This window comes from Prunus mume, linkage group LG7 (genome assembly GCF_029339155.1).
Source record: "Prunus mume cultivar Tortuosa linkage group LG7, ASM2933915v1, whole genome shotgun sequence".
Taxonomy (NCBI): Eukaryota; Viridiplantae; Streptophyta; class Magnoliopsida; order Rosales; family Rosaceae; genus Prunus; species Prunus mume.
The window spans coordinates 17,790,067-17,807,616 of record NC_142704.1 but is presented as its reverse complement, the minus strand read 5'-3'; positions in this window follow the sequence as shown (position 1 = coordinate 17,807,616).

The window sequence follows — 17,550 nt, the reverse complement described above, 5'->3', positions numbered from 1 at the left end:
TTATATGCATGTCGGTGACTCATACGGTTGAGGGCACCAAGACTGTGATGGCAGTTTTCCTCTGGCGAGCTTGAAGCAATTGCGACCAATATTGCATTCAACATAAGGAATGTCAAATATCATCACGTGACAGAAGTTGAGTTACGAAGAAGTCGGTAAACATTATCTAGAATGTGTATAGGATAAGTGTGTGAGTACTTCTTGTAATCATTGTTCTATAGTGGATTTGTTCTGGATCGAGGAGTCCCGTGAATTTTCCCCAGAGGTGGGGTTTTACCACGTAAAATAATTCTCTATGTATTCCTTTACTTTTATGCTTAGCATGTTTCAAGATTGATAAGCCATATCAATTTTGCTACCGAAGTTTAATTTTTATTTTTTGATTTTAATCTTTAATTGGCCTATTCACCCCCTCTAAGCATTCTTAGTCATCCTATAGGTAATGTCATTATCAACCTTTGGGAGAAAATATTTACATGCAACAAGTGTGTACCACTTCGCTCTAACAACATGCCCTTGATGCAGCTAGCACGTGATTTTTCGGGGAGGTGGATTTGAATTTGAATGTAATGGGGCGGGTTTATTGCACTGACCAATTGACATAACTTATATCCATAACTCATATCTACAACACGTGACTACTTATGTAAAAAGAGTGTCTATAACTCTTATCTACAACACGTGACTACTTATGAGAGTATGGACATTGGCTAAATGAAGTCCCATATAATTGAAGTCCCACAAATATACTTAACTATTTTGCCATAGAAAGATAATAATAAGAGTAGAGAGTGTGTGAATAATAATTCTCAAGAATAAACACAGCTTTTAACAAATAGTGATATGAACCAAACTTGGTTTTAAATGATTTCTTAACTGGAAAAGCTCCAGCACAATAATTAATTAACCATGAAACAACAATAAACGAACACAAGCACCATCACAATTGTTCATTATAAAATGCCAAATCATGCCTCAACTCGAAAGTCCAGAAGCTGCTTCTTCAATTATCACACTGGATTCCTAAAGTAGTTGAGAGTTAAAACTAGTACTGCTGCAGTGCAAATTAAAACTACTATAACTCAAATTTCCATATATTTGTTTGAGTAATATTCCAGGGGGAATACTAGCAACCTTCTCTTTTGGACTTTCTCCATTTTCCACATGACATAGGTCACATTCCTTACACTTAAAATAATGTCATGAATGCATAGATTTTGTTTTTCAAGTTTACTCTTATTAAATATAATTTTTTTTCCTTAATTGGCTTCCATGTTTCTTTCAATTAATCATTTTTTTTAACAGCCTTCTTATCGACTTTTAAAATAATTAAATAAGAAAAGGGTAATGCCATGGCCTTTTTCCATAATTAAAAATTAATTAATTAATTAATTAAGATTATTTTAAAAAGTAAGTATTTCTCCCTTCGTCTTCCTCTTCCATGTTAAACCCCCACCCCAAAACTGTTGGGGGTCGTTTGGTATACGGGCTTGGCTTGGATGGCTTAGACTAAATTTAGTACCATGTTTGTTTCATTTAATTCTAGTCTTAGATGAGATTGCTAATACCGGGCCCACCAAAAACACCTCCTTAGGAGGGGACTACTAAGCCCATGTAGAAAGGGAGGATTAACTAGTCCTATGTTCACCAATGTATAAAATGCATATATTATATTGTAACACTAATAACATATATTACTATTATTATTACGTACACATTTACTATAATGTACATATATACACGTATATATATATAAACACATATATGCATATATAATATATATATATATAAATACATATAGATATATACACGTATATTATTATTATTATTATAATATACCCATATACATGTACATATTAATATTATAATAATAGCATACATGTATATATGTAATATATTATATTATATATTAATGTACACATGTATATACACATATACATGCAGTGGCGGATCCACCATGGGATCAATGGGGTCAGACGACCCCATGGCGGCCCTGGAAATGGCTTGGAGGTCCTTGGTTTCTCTTGGCAGCCATGGGAGATGACCCCATGGAGAAGAATGTACAAACTGCTAGGGAGAAGAAATAGGGAGGAAGAAGAAAGAGAGAGAGGGGGGGAGGAAGAGGAGAAGAAGATGCAAGCTGCTAGGGAGGAAGAAGGAAACCAAAGGGAGAAGAAAAGAGAGAGAGGGGTAGGAAGAAGAAGAAGAATACTGAGAGGGAGAAGAAAGAAAGCTGACACAAATTTTAATAAAAAGGAAGATATTTGTTAGGGTTTTTTAAAAATATTTTTTAAATTCTGTGTACACCTATAAATATTAAAAGTATACATCAATAACATGAAGTTATCATTTACCATAGTGGTCTGTAAATTGAAAAGGACTTTAAGGTCAATGGTTCAACACCCATTGTGTTCTTTTTTCTTTCTTTTTTTTGGTAATATTCAAGGTATTTTGTTATTTGGGTTATTTTTAGGTGGGTTTATTTATTATTTGGATGAAATTTATGATTTACATAATACATGAGTTTGGTTTATTGAATGATGTTTTTATTAATTGGAATAAGTTTGGTGTGTTTTTTATTTGTTATTTTTGCGTTGTTTAATCTTAAAATGAACACATATATACATATATAATCCGAGATTCGCCACTGTATACATGTATATATATAAACACATATATACATATATAATATATATAAATACATATAGATATATATACACGTATATTATTATTATAATATACCCATATGCACATACATATTAATATTATAATAATAGCATACATGTATTTATGTAATATATACATATATGTGTATATATATTATACCCATGTATGTATTATAATATACATATACACACGTATATACACATATACATTATATATTTATACTATATGTATATATATATTATAATATACATATATACATGTATATACATGTATATTATTATTATAACATACCCATATATATTATAAATATACCCAACACTATTTAAAACATAGAAACACACCCAAAATAAAACCAAAAATCAACAATTGTATATTTTTTGGGTGTGTTTATAAATGGGTTTGAGTATGTTTAATAAATGAGTTTTTGGTGTGTTTATAAAGTGTTTTTCATGTGGAGTTTTTTTTATAATTTCAGCCTCTATTTTGGGTGTATTAGTGAAACTCTATTATCTATTATAATATATATATATATATGTATATGTATTATACCCATGTATATATTATAATATATAGATACACCTATATACACATATATTATATACATGTATATATGTAGGTATATTATAATATATAATATATATATATAATATATATGTATATATACATATATATATATACCCGTATATACATGTATATTATTATTATTATTATAACATACCCATATATATTATATATTATAATATACATACATATAATATATATATATAAATATATGTATATGTATTATACCCATGTATATTATAATATACATATACATATATATTATTATAAAATACATATATACATATACATAGATATTTTTGAAAAAATAAAAAAAAATCTGGTCCTAGTCCAAGCATACACCAAACGCAAGATCAGTGTTATCCAACTTAGACCAAGCCAAACCAAGCCAAGACAGTCCCTAAGTATAGTCCATGCCAAGACAGTCTTGTGTAACAAATGAGTAAAAAAAAGAAAAGAAAAAAAGAGACACCCATCACATGCGGCCAAGGCTGCCATATAATGAAGAAAAGAACAAATCCAAATCCTAAATTTCATGTCATAAAAACAAATTGCACCAAGTAAATCAACTGTTACTGGGTGAGTGTGGAGCGGCAAAAAGACTATTTTTTCATCCAAATTCCAAAGATTATTTGGAACAGTAAAATTGAGTTTCAATTGTAAAAATATTTGCTAATACATTCCTTCGATAAATCTTGGAATTGATTTCAGAAGTAATAGAGAATCAAAATGGGGCCACGCCTCCACCGCGTCGAGGATGAGTGCGTTTGGGATGAGACATGTTGGAGAAGGGAAGAGGGCCAGGACAAGTTGGAGCAGAGAATAAGGCCTGGGATTGTTGGTGGGTTTGTTGGGTGTGGGGTGCGGTGGGTATGTGTGGCTAAGGTGGTAAGAGGGTGGGTTGGTGGATGTGGGGTAGATGACTATTTTATCATCATTAACAATTTAGAATTACAATATAGCATTAAATGTATTCTTTTTATTTAATTTCATATCGGTATAATTGGAATTAAACCAACTTTATTTTATATTCATACTCAAACCAAGCAAGAAAAAGGACATCAAAACAGTATTTCCTAGTTACTTTCCTAGCATTACCATTTCTTTCTCACGAACCGAACAAAACATTAGTATGCCAAATCGAGATTGATAATTATTAAGAGAGAATGGTAAAGGATTTGCTTCGAAAGAAAGAGAATCCTTATATGAATTTGTTGTCACCTCATAATTTTAGCTTGAGAATTAATGTTAAACTTGACTTACTTTAAATAAACACGAAGCGATAACAAAGCATGTTAACATTTCTACTTTTCTTCATGTTAATGTTTGTATTGTATATCAGCATCACCTACAACATTTTAAATGTTACAATCGAAGGAAAACGACATGATCATCATACCTCGATAAAATCAATTTCTATTGTAATGTAGTGGTTGGTGCCCATGGCTGATAATCAAATGTTCCATTGGAATTAACATTCTTATCTCCTTAAAAGAGTTATAATACTTAATGTCGGTTCATTAATTTAGTTGTCTTATCCTCATAATGCCTAGAGGTGTCAAATGGGACGGGCCGGCCCAACACGGCACGAGCCTAGCCCGTTTAAATGAGGCATGGCATGGTACAAGCACGAATAGTAATGGGTCGTGCTCGGCATGGTATGAAAACTTGGGCCAGGTCGGGATAAAAAATGAGGTCCAATGGACCGGGCCGACCCACGGCCCGACATGGGCCGGGCATAACCCGAGCCCGTTTCAAGCACGGTACGAGCCCAAGCCCGCTTTAAGCACGGCCCATTTAACTTTTTTTTTTCTTTCTCAAATGTCAAAATGCAAAAATTTGACATCTAATATCATTGTTTATATAGTTTTTTTATTTTTATTTTATAATCATAAACATATATTTGATGTCTTTCATTTTATGGAAATTTCTTGGATCCTTAATTAATTAAACATATCAACTACAAATTAATTTAACAACATTGGACTTGATATCTAATCAGTACATATGACATATATGCTTCTCTTATAATCAAAGCAAGACATTTCTTCACATATAAAATAATAAGTTGTTTAAAGATGAAAAGTTGAAGTGGACTTTGTGGAGTTGTACACTTTTTGCCCTCCGCCTTTTATATTGTTTGGATGTTTGATTGATTAATGTTTTCAAATAATTCATCATTTCTTGCCTCTAATTATATTTTTAATGTTTATAATTTGAATTATCAAGTGAAAAAAAATAAATCAAGTGAAAAAACTTCAAATTAAATGGGTTGGTTCTTGGGCCCAAGTATGGCACGAGCACGAGCACGGGTACGGCCCCGCCCGTTTCAATGTGTACATGGGCTTTGGGCCGGGCCGGGATAAATGATTTTACTAAATGGGCCGGCACGGCACGACTCGATAAATTAAATGGGCTGGCCTGGCACGGCACGAAAACGTTAAAAGCACGAGTTTAAATGGGACGGGCTGGCCCGGCACGACGCGTTTGACACCTCTAGGTTACATGTACAAAGAGTAGCTTGCAAAGCAAAAGCTTATATTGCAAGACTACGAATCTGAATCATGACAGTCACACACAAAGAATAAAATGGCATAGACTTATGGATATGCTAAAACTAATATGATTATTACGTACTAGTGTAATTAATTAAAACATTGTTTCATACATGATATGGTGGAATTTTTATGCAAATAATTCAATGACTATTTGTATGCAGGTAAGCTGACATCAACAACCTTGGACCCTGCGGGCCTGGTAGAGGTGGCCATAGCTCATTGGTTTGCACTGCTTGTGGGGTCTCTATTGCTGCAAACATCTCAGGTGGCCATTTGAACCCAGTGTTATGTTTTCCTATTTAGATCGGTGCACGCATGAACGGGTATAAATAGGACCCCTTCTTAGGCCTTCTCCAACCCGTGAGGGGCTAGACCCAAATTTCCCCCTCCAAAAAGTGACTATTTGGGTTTTGTCTGGACTCAAATTATTTTTTCTCCCAACCCTACGGACTCAAATTTTAGGTCCGCAACTTTATTAAATTGTTTAAGAATGGTTTAAGTCTAATTTTTTTTTAATGGATAAGTTTTCTTCATTTAATCTTTTTAAATAACATCATAATTTAATTTTTTGAACAATTTGACCTAAAAAAAATTGAAATTCCATAAATTTAATTTTATTCCAAAAGTAAACACACAACATAAAAAAAAACACACAACATAATTGAAACACAAAATGAGGATTGAAACAATTGTCGACCTCATTCACCATCTCCAAAGCTCCTCCAAAGGTGATTGATTAAATCATTTCGGAGACTCTGATGCACATGTGGAGATCGAACTCTATTATGACGAATCATGAATCAGAGAGAGTCTGCCTATCTTGGTGGTACTCATATGTAATGCTTGGCTACAACTCATATTCTTTTGCTCTAGCCCTCCTGGATCGTTGTGGACACATATCCTCATCATCAGATTCCTCTTCAACATATTCACAATTATCCTCCACAATCATGTTGTGCAAAATTATACACGTCATCATGATTGAGTGGAGGTTATCCTTGCACCACATACGTGCAGGGCCCCGAACAATAGCCCATCGAGCTTGTAGTATTCCAAATGCTCTTTCAACATCCTTCCTGTACGCTTCTTGCATTTGTGCAAAAAGCCTCTTCTTTGGGTTATCAGGAGAAGATATGGTCTTCACCAAAGTAGCCTAACGGGGGTAGATCCCATCTGCCAAATAGTAGCCCAAATGGTATTGATTTTCATTGACAATATATTCAACATGAGGAGCCACTCCATGTACCACATCATTGAATAATGGAGAACAAGCTAAAATGTTGATATCATTGTTGGATCCAGCTGCTCCAAAAAGGCATGCCATATCCATGTGTCGTACGAGGCCACAACCTCTAGCACAATAGTGGTTTTTTTTTTTGTGACCGGTAAACTGGCCTGCCCAAGAAGATGGGCAATTCTTCTATTCCCAGTGCATGCAGTCAAGACTTCCTAACATGCCTAGGAAGCCTCGACTGCTTGCCTTATGCAATAGCTTGTAAAGGTCAGCTGGATTTGGAGTCTTGAGGTACCATTGGCCATACACAACCTCAATAGCGCAACAAAACTTTCGGAGTGACTCAAGAGCTGTGCTTTCACCCAATCTGATGCTCGTCGGTCGCGTCACTGAGCATCCCCATGCGAGCATATGAAAGACATCGGTTAACTTTTGCTCAGGGAATAGCCCTTGTCGGCCGAGCCCGTCTTTTTTTTTTTTTTGGCGAAAGTATGGCTCGTGGTTGACAACATCATTCGAGATGCGGTAAAACAACTCTTTCCGCATTCAGAACCGCTACGAAAGTCGGTAGCATTAAAATGTGGCCTTTCAACGAAGTAGTCGGACATGATATTGCAATGACGATCTTCCCTCTCACGGTTCTTGTACACACGACCGACTACCGACTACCGACTACCGACCCACCATGTTTGGTGGCTTCATTCTCCTGTGAAGTATGGTGGACAATGTCTTCAATCACTCTCTAATGATGTTCTTCATCATCTGAATCATCATCAAACATAAAGGAAAAGATAGACTTGCCACGGTTATCCATTGAAAACTTCAAATAGTATGAAAAGTATGAGAATGAAGGAGATGATGTGCTTGAAATGATATCAAAAGTATGCGAATGAAAGGAGATTGATGAGATTGACAAAGGAAAAATAAATTGAGAAATAGATAAAATGTTTTTGGTAGATTATTTGAGAAATGGATGGGTATTTATAGAGTTTGGAGTGAGTTTTGGGGTTGGATCTTATCTAGATTAATTAAAAATATTATTTTGACCGTTGGATTTAAATTTCAGCTGTTGGATTTTTTTTTTTACCGTTAAAATAGCTTAGATTTAATCCCCATAGTTGATTTAAGTTACATGAAAAAAAAAAACAGCAAATAATTTCAAATGTTGCCGTTGGATTCCAAGGGCAACTTCCTAGGTGATTGACAAGTGGCGTTTTGGAAGAAAAGAAGCATCAAAAAACGAGGTGGGGCATACGGAAGAATCTTTGCACATGAGGGGGCTACTGATATGAAAATGGGCTCCATGAAAATATTTGGGTCTAGGCAATAAATAGTCTGGTATTTGGGTCAAAATTTGGGTTTTCCCAAATTTTGGCCTTTTCATTTTCATGGGTTGGGAGAGGTTTGGAGCCATATTTTGGGTTTAGGTCTTTGGGTTGGAGATGGCCTTAAGGGTCCTATTTGTACTCGATTAGAAGGGATCCTATTTATACCTGATTATGCGTGCACCGATCTGGTGGGATTGGAAGATTAGTCAAGTTGGCCCTCGGTGATGAGTAGAGACGACTTGATCTAGCCCTATATAAGCTTAAGGCCCTGCTCTCATCTGACACGTTCTCTAACCCTATTCTAATCATAAAGAGAGAGCTAAAACAAATTCTGAGATAGAGCGGAAGTCTTGAGCCGTTCTTGTTCTTGCTAGGATTGCTGCTGCTACGGATTGGATGAGTTCAGTGGTCGTGTACTCTAGGAAGATGGCTCCAGTTATGTCTTTATGTCTTTACGTATTTCAGATTGTGTGAAAGATCTAGAACATGTATTATATGGAAATCTAACACCCACCTGTCACACTTGGATTGGCCATTAGAGGCAACATCACCATCCTCACTTGCATATTCTACTGGATTGCCTAACTCTTGGGCTCCATCGTTGCCAGCTTTCTCCTCAAGTTTGCCTAACTCAATTGGTATATTTCTTAGATAATCACATCGCAATTTACCCAAAGACGATGACCATAAAATTCAATCAAATTGGGCCAAATTCAGTTTATCTTATTGTATAAAGTAACATATTCAAGAAACACAAATTTAAGTTACAAACTTTCATTAAAACAAAGAAAAAGAATCGTGATGCAGAAGACACTGTTGATAATAATAGTGAAGATTATTTGCACCATTCCTTATACTCAGTTATGATGATTTGACTTTAGTAGTGGGCAAAGTTGCATCTACTAAATGGTCACTGGAACCATATTCCTTTGAATTCTGCTAACCAATAGGAGCCTTTGGTTCTGACGAAGACATAAGAGCAACCAATTGCACCACTAAGAGTATATCAAAAAGCAAAAACTTTCACTATCTAGCATGTACTCAATTATCCATATATACAAGGGGAGAATGGAGATGATGCGGCTCATAGAATCAAAGCACGATAGGTAAATGAAGGGTTTTGTTAAGCATATATGTAGTGTGATCATCATATTTTGCTAGAATTGAAAGCTAAGTTTATAGAACATCTGTTAGACCAGCCATGCTATATGGGACTGAATGCTGGACAGTTAGAAAACAGACATATTCATAGTTCCTGTAGTTGCATATTAGCCAACTGTTACAACCAACACTTTGTTTCTCTAATGGCATATTAGCCATTATTAGACACAAGTTGTTAAGAGATCAGATTAAAATATTTGTCACCTTTTGAATCCTTCAAAATTGGAGATGTTTGCTGAATAATCTTTGGTATCCTTCAAAATTGAAGGGTCATTGCCTCAACCTCAAAAACCAGAAATAAAAAGTCAGAATTTGAGATTGGGGCCTAAAAACCGAACCTTGTTATTGGCAAGACCATAGAAACTCCATGATAGGATAGCTTCATCATTTCCTTCCACTAAAGACAGATACTGGGCGGCCAGATGGGTGCTAGGTGGTCGGTCCTCTTAAGGCGGGTTGGGTCTTTTTGGGTCTTTGAAACCGAAGGACGAAGCAGCCAAATCGAAGAAAACAAATCGAAGCTTGAGTTGATAGAGAAATGGCTGTGACTTCGACTGCAACCTCCGTACTCTGATATATTTAAAGAGTATAGCCGCACGGCTATACATTTAAAATATTCAATATATATTAATATTTCAAGCTTATAGCCGAACGGCTATACCTTTAAACTATTCGAATGTATTTAGAAAGCATTGCCGACCAGCTGTACCTTTAAAATATTCTAATATATTTGGCGAGTATAGCCGCCCGACTATTTAAATATACAATTTTGTCATATCATTTTAGGGTTTGGGGCTAAAATACCACTTTAATCTATTGGGCTAGAGTTATGTCTTCAATTATTTTATTTGTACAAGCGATATTTGAGAATGAAAATTTAAATTCTTTCTAATACCTCTCATTCAAATGATTTCCAGCTATTAGCTCATTGGGCAAGAATAAAAAATGAATTTTATTTCTAACAAATAATACAGGTTAAACCCTTAAATACAAAAAAAATAAAATAAATAAATAAAAAATAAAAAGAAAAGAAGGTATTGGCCAACAGTTTGTGGATCAAAGAATGTTGAATTTCGTAGTATAAAATTGCTTGTATAGCAATTTACTTTCTAAAATGTATCCGTTGTAATTATGAACAAAACCCAATTACAACCTTTTCTCTCATTGGACTTGACAACCTTGCTCTTCTGCTATGAGATATATTAGTTCGCGCTATATTCTATATAGATGAAAAATTGGATATTAAACAATCTGTCGAGACAACGAAGAGAAGTTTGCAGCTCTATTTTAAAATTAATTGAAGGTATCAGAGGCTATATAACATTGATATATGAACTATTCTAAATGAGAATTCAAACATCATGTGTTAGATGAGAAGTAGCATCTCATCATTCTTAAATATAACATATTATTTCATTTGTCTATTGGTTGTGCCTGTTGTTAAGTGCAACCAACATTCTTTCACCAAGAAATTTTTCCTGAACCTCAAAGAAATTTAGCTAGGAAAACCTTTGGTGGGAAAGGAAAGTTAAGATAGAAATAGAGGCAGAGGCAAGGCTGAAGAACAATCGCGAGCACATGTGATATTACAGAAAATGTAGCCAAGGAATTTAGAATTGCCATTTTCGAAACTAAGCACACATCTTATAACGAAATCAAGATAGGAACTTATAACAAGTTCTCATTAGAGTAACATTGTCCAAAAACACACGATGAACACCATACCACACCACACTCAACACACATAATTGAACACCACACCATACCCACGTGCACTTGAAATTCCCAATGTGAAGAGGGGGGAAAAGTGCAATACCTTCCTTGTATCTTGCAAGCGTAGGAGATCCAACCTTTCGGGAGGACATTGGTTTGATAAAGAAGCAAGCTGCATCCAATCATACATTAATACTGGCAATCACAGCCCACAATATACTTAATTTTAATAAAGAGAAATATAAAGTTACCCAGAAGCTGAAGCACTCAGGATCTTGTAGTGAAGGCATCATCGCTTCCAATCCGAGAAGTCTCTCAAGTCGTCTTCGATTTGTGAAGAGATACTATCATACATCAAAAAGGCACATAGGGATACCTAACACAAGAATAGAGGAAGAAACCATTCCAATGTACACTGGCATTACATGTAGGATAATCCCCCGAGTCTCAAGTACCTCTGTGTTAGATTTGATAGGGGAGATGGTGCCTCAATGGAGAAACTTTTTTCAAAATGCCCTGTACTTGAAGATTTGACTATACTCAGGAATTTTATAGTTGATTTCAAAATCTTTGCTCCTGAATTGAAGACAAGCATCACAAATACTAGAAATGATCATACGTTCCAACTCTTCATCAATTCCCCTAAGCTTGAAAACCTGATTGTCGATGTCGTCAATTGGGCTCATATACTAGCTTATGTTTTCCAGAATCCGCAGCCACAATTCATCCTTATAGGCTTCCAGTAGGTGAAAGTCTAGCCTGTGATTACCTTGTGCCTCCGTTTATTATAGGAATTTCCAGTGTTAACATATCTTTCTCTTCTAGCTTCTAGTTTGGATGGTTTATTTTTGCCTGCTATCTTTAAACATTTGAAACATTTGGAGCTAGAACTCATTCATTATGATTATTGGAAATTGCTCATAGAATATCTGAACCAATCACCTAATCTAGAATCTCTTATCCTAGACCTTGATCGTATGTTGAACTCAAAAAACAACCCTTTCCATCAACCGGCGTTTGTGCCTACTTGTTTGTCTTCAAATTCCATGAAAGGGTTCCAAGGAAAACGTGATGAGATGGATACGACTAAGTATTTGTTGTGGTTATGAATAAAAATGACTGTTTCTACTGCGATTCTGCTGGTGTTGTTGCTCATTTCCCCCCGAAATAGGAGATATACAGGGAAATTTCAATATTTGAATTTGGTTTAGAGAGTTGTCATGTTCAAGTTCTTTGAGATGCAATGAAGGTCTCGGTTTCACATCAGTTCAAGGATTTCTCTAAGTTCGTTCTATACTTTCTGAGTTTGACAATGTCAATTTCAATTGTTTCTTTCACTCATCTGTTAGATTAAAGTGGACATTATATTAGTAGTGATTTAATCCAGCTTATTTTGGAACTTTGAATTTTATGTACAACTCCATGATCTTTTTTTGGTCATTGAATTCTTGGTTTCCTAGATGTCGTGGAACTCCAACAATTTGACAGCTTTTACATGTCGGTATTTTATTTTTCAATTTCAGGTTTTAGACTTTCAGTCAATCACAGTGTTTGAAAAATTGGCCTAGGTGGGCACTAGGCGGCTATGCGGGTTGGGTTTTTTTCGTTGCCAAACCCAGAGTACGAAGTATCTGCCTTGGCAAACATTGAGAGAGCCCAATTGAATTGAATCAATGCGGCAGCTGAAACCGAAGAAAAAAAAAATCAAAGCTTGAGTTGAGAGAGAGGCTCAAGACCGAGTCTTTGAAGCTTGGAAACGAAATGGCTGTGACTCCAACTGCAAGCTTCGTGTTCATTTCTTTGTCCCTAAACCTTGAATATATTTAAAGGCTATAGCCGCTCGGCTATACTGTTTTTAATTTTTTTAATTTTTTTAAGTGTATAGCCGCTCGGCTATACGTTTAAAATGTTTTGTCATATAATTTTAGGTTTAGGGCTAAAATACCACTTTAGCCCGTTGGGCTAAAGTTATTTCTTCAATTACTTTATTTATACAAGTGACATTTGGGGAATGAGAATTTAAATATTTTCCGATGCCGCACATTCTAATGATTTCCAGCTATTAGCCCATTGGGCAAGAATAGAAAATGAATTTTATTTATAACAAATAATACAGGTTAAACCCATAAATACAAAAAAAAAAAAAAAAAAAAAGGATATGCCAGCATTTTGGACCAAAGAATGTTGTTTTTCATAGTATAAAATTGTTTGTATAGGAATTTACTTTCTAAATTTTATCAAAAGTTGAAAACCACTGCACTTATTTAAAAGAAGAAACAAAACAAGCAATGATTAAATCCTGTATTTGTCTTCCTACTCACTATCTCTAGCACCAACACACCAAAACTATTGACATCGGATTTTATCAAGTAGAACCCATCAATTGCATATTTTGGAGACATGTAATTAACCACAACAAACAATCAATCAAAAACTAAGTTAATAAGCAAATCAAATATACTATATGTATGTAATGGTTCTTTTGTGATTTGTACTTAGTAACTATGCTGCAACCATTTTCTTGGTTTTTAGGTGCACAAAATAATTTGTAAAAATTAATTACTATTTGATAAGTAATTTATGAAACAAATCAAATATCTAATTACTAATTATTCACAAACAAAAAAAATAACTAAAAGCTAATTTGTAATTATATTAATTAAATAAGACTAAGATATTACTCAATTAAAATATTACTAAAGAAATAATAATTAAAACATAATTACTAATAAAAGTAATTAAAACAAAGCAAAAATATTATTTAATTACAAAAAATAAAATAAAATAAACCTAAAGACTAATTTTATATTTCACAGAACCGCCCAGGCCGCCTAGCCCGATTTGTCAAAAATTTCCTTGTGATTCTTTATGTTATTGGCTTGATCTTGCCTCTTCTGTTGCCTGCGTCAATTTTGGTCAAGCATGGAATTGAAAATATCGTTGGTCTGCTAAAGAACAAATAGCATGCGAAGATCACATGTTAGAACCTTTTGTTGAGAATTTCGTACTGGAAATCAAAGTCCACTTCAGGTAAGTCCTCAAAATCCTCAAAATAATCTTGTTCTGGTCTATTTCTTTGTTGTTTTGACAAGGAAAACTGTATCTTATTCAAAACAGAGAAAGGAAAACTATTTCTTTGTTCTTTTCGTTTTCAAAGATATCTTGTAGTAAACCATCAAAATCAGACCAACAAACATGACATGACATATGAAATCAGATTACATTCAGCCCAAAACTCTGTCCAATCAGCATGAGTTACACTTTGAAATGCTTTAACAAACACGCCCCAAGAGAAGCTATTATAATATTTCTGTTAGTTTTGATACGTTAATATAATAATACTGTCATATTGTGTTGTAACTCGCAAGTTTGTGGGAGTCTTTTTTGTTGTGTGTGTGTGTGTGTGTGTGCAGGGGTCGGGGAGGTGGAGGGGAATGAAATGGAAGAAGGCCAATGCATTATGCATCCAAGGGAGAATTATGCCCAACCCCAAAAATGGATTTCTCCAACCCTTAAATTAGATATGCAAACGAATTTTGCACTCAATGTATTTCATATTTTTGTCATTTTGGGATTTGACATGCTTTTCTTCACATGTCGATGGTTTCGCGTTTCTCTGTTCTATTTTATTATATGGTAGGATGCAGGATATTGAACTTATGCACATGTGGTATGCTCTAGATTTAGCTGTTCTTGCGGTTGGGGTGATGGAAAGGACTATGACTGGTGAAAGAAAAAGTTTTCATCAAGTTGCATTTGACCATTTGAAAGATCTACAGAACCATTTGGAGGCTGTCAATGACATTCCTCGCAAGGCAGTTTATTCTGAATATGGTTTTCTTTTAGCCTAACATTTTCAATCGTACCTCCTTTTTGTGGTTGTTAAAATTGTTATTTTCTCATGTTTATGCTAGATAAGTTCAACTTGCAATTACACATCTAACATGCTTCCGCCTGAAAGAAGCACAGCTTTATACTGTCATCATAACTAAGAACTTCGATCTTATGTGAGACAAGGCAACCAAGAAAGTTACAAGTTAAAAGCTGATCCAATGAGAAAAACTATTGATAGAATGCAAAGACTTAGAAATTGTTATGTCACAAATTCCTTGAAAGCGTAAAAAGCCTCTTGATAGCAACTTCAAAGTCAAGAAAACAACAAAGCAATGTCATGCAGCACATATTAACAACACTACATGAAGAAATATAACTTCAACTTTGTGTATGTTACACATAACCTTAAATTATCAAGCAAAAGAAACGAGTATCAATTCCTAGGGGCTCGGGGGGTTCCCATTTTGTAAAAAAAAAAATAGTATAGCCGCGCGGCTATACCTTAAAATATAATATATTTAAATAGTAGAGCTAGCCCAGCGGCTGTACTGGGGTCCCTTTTTTTATTTTTTATTTTTAAAAATAAACAGTATAGCCGATCAGCTACACTCTTTAAATATATATTGGGATCCTCACTTTTTTATTTATAATTATTTTTTTCCCTTATTTTTGTTTATCGATAAGATTAGTTTAGAACATTATCCAATTCTATTAGGCCATTAACCGAGTCTCTATTGTCCTCTTTTCATTTTTTACTTTTCCAGAGTTATTAGTCGTATAAAGAATTTAGCATTTTCTTATTTAATACTCGTATTATACACATACATGCATATTTTTCAATAATACTTCCTTTTTTCGTACACATCTTAAAGACTTGGTAAAATACACGTTTTTGTTTAATAAGCAAACATACAATACACGTATCTACATATTCTTGAAATTCAATACGCATGTATTATACAAAATTTTCAATAACACACACAAAAATCACGTATTGTACACATAATTTTCACATATTCTTGAATATATTTAAATAAATTATATTAAAATATTGTATAGTGGCTGAACTTTTCAGTTCTAACTTGGTAAAATTTTGTCGAATAGAACACATACGCCTAATAGTAATGGATAATCCTCTAAACTACTATGATCATGTTGTGCAATGGTACTTTTCATACTGTTAGTTCTTACTGCGGATTTTTCTTTAAAGTTTTTTAGTAAATAGTACAGCCACATGGAGTAATTTTTTTATAAAAAAAATATGGAAAAAGGAAAATTACAAGCAGAAACCACGTAGGCACGCAGGCCCAAATAGGTCGAAAAAGAAAGGAACATAAAATTTCAAAGGCACCCTTGTCTCCCACAACTTGGAAGGATTCAGCCCATGGCCCAAGTTAGCAACGACATGCCCCGTAAAGTTCGCTTCAAGGTAGACATGACTGAAAGAAAGAGTGCGGCTACGGCGGCTAAAAACAAATTAAAAAAATCGGCTGCCTAGTGCTATGAGGCGGGTCCTTTTTTTTAAATTGAATTTAATAAATATTACAGCCGCACGGCTATACTGGGGTTTTGGGGGAGGTTTTCTCTTCATTTTTTTTAATAAATAATATGCCCACACGACAATACGGTTAAATGTAATATATTTAAAGAGTATTGCCGCTCAGCTATATTGGGGTCCCTTTTTTTTAATAGATTTTTTTCCCTTATTTTCGTTTAGAGCATTATCCATTACTATTAGGCCATTACCCGAGTCTCTATAGTCCCCTTATAATTTTTTACACTTCTAGAGTTATTACCCGTATAAAGAATTTAGCATTTTCCCATTTAATACTTGAGAAGAGAAAATGATCAATCTCTTTGATTCAATCACTGCAAAACAGCCTTACCCAAGTCTTTTGATGGCCACTACTCACTAAATCTTTTTCTTCCTATTACACACATCTATGATCACATTGTTCTATGATATGCCAACAATCTTAATTAAAAATCACAAAACACAAATAAAAACTTGTAAGAAAAACAAATAAAGGATACCTAGAGAACTCAAACAGTCAAACCCCTTGGAGTGGAATTTTCTTTCCCTGATGCAGCACACATAAAAAAATATATTTCCTTGTAATAAAATTACAGACATCATGGGATTTAGAAAAGAAAAAAAATTCAACTAAAAACTTAAAAGCCATAACAAATAGATACTAACCTAACAGATTATATCATCATATATCATAATACAACACACAAAAATCCATAACCATGAAATGAAGGAGATAGAAATGCAAGTATCCACCTCATAGAAAAACAGAAGATGCACTTAACAATAATAATAACAACATTGATTTGAGTATTAAAACTGCACCTCTTAGAACGCAACAGCTGAGCGTGCCCAAGAATCTCCATTCTCTCCCTTCCCACCTGCTTGTTCTTCAGATTCTTCTTTTTCTTCAGCTATGTTACACATAAAACCAACCATTCTCCTATTATATATACTTTTTCT